We start from the raw sequence: 1164 nt of genomic DNA, 5'->3' as shown, positions 1-1164 counted from the left end.
GTTGAGCCTCCTTAGGATACACCAGGAGCCAAGTCTTTTCCCCAGAGTCACAGGCCACACTGTGAAGGACTTAGCTACAAAGTTGTGAAATAACCAACCAAACCAAAACACAAGGAAAACCTCAAGGCCAGGCAAAGACATTAGTGAGTTGATAGCAACCTTGTGCTTTTTAATTGGTATGCATTCAGAGAGAAATTTCAAATTATCACACCTGCTGCTGGCAGTGGCTTCCCTTAAGGCACTATGGTCTCCTGGAGGCAGATGTTCTCTCAGGTCCAACTGACAAACTGTAAGATGTCCAGGGTTAGTGAAGACATGAAGGGAGGGCCCCTGATGGTCAACAGCCCAACGTGGCCAGAGAGGTTCTGCCCTGGGGACCTGGTGAAGACACCCAGTCACAGGCCACCAAGATTGGCAACTGGAAGAGGCTCACAGAGGCACAGTGGGATTTTCCCACTTACAAATGTCTGGCCCCTTTCCATAAGCAATTACAATGACCAGCTAATTGCATGGATTTTTGCTTTTGGAAAAGTCCAGGAATCTAGTTCTCTCTGTAAAACTGGAAAGGAAAAAGAGATGTATAGAGGAAAAGGGTGAGGGTGCCCCACTAGTAAAAGGGGAGACATTGCCAGGTGATGGGGCACCTGGGTTGAGCTGGAGGGGGTAGGGGAAAGGGGTGGAGGTCTCAGCTCAGGGCCTTTCCCTCTACACTTGCCCTGTGCTGGGTGTAGAGTTTAGGCTGTAGTATGTGTAAAGAAAACTCAGTATTCAAAAATAAGGCAAAAAAGAATTTTGAAAGTGTGGTACAAAAAAAAGGCAAGAGTCAAAGGACATGGGCCCGATGAGGGGTTGTGCTGGAGGTCATCCCACTGCAGAAGCACAAGGAATGTCCTCTGGTAATTTTCCTTCCGGTCCCATGGATTCCAAACCTGTCCCAGCGTCCCCACCGTCAGCTTTCCTCCTGGGCTGGCGCGACAGAGTTCAACCTTCTACCCTCCTGCAGGCACGTAGTCCCCGCACCAAGTGGAGTAGGGGCCAGGTGTACTACTCTCAGAGCTGGGCTCTGGCTACGCAAGGAGGAGGTCGGTGGTCAGAGCCGGTCTCAGCTCCGCCCCTACAGCCCCCCCCCCCAAGGCCTGCAGCTGCCATCAGGACTGGGCACCC

Source organism: Castor canadensis, chromosome 12 (genome assembly GCF_047511655.1).
Source record: "Castor canadensis chromosome 12, mCasCan1.hap1v2, whole genome shotgun sequence".
NCBI lineage: Eukaryota > Metazoa > Chordata > Mammalia > Rodentia > Castoridae > Castor > Castor canadensis.
This window is presented reverse-complemented; position numbering follows the sequence as displayed.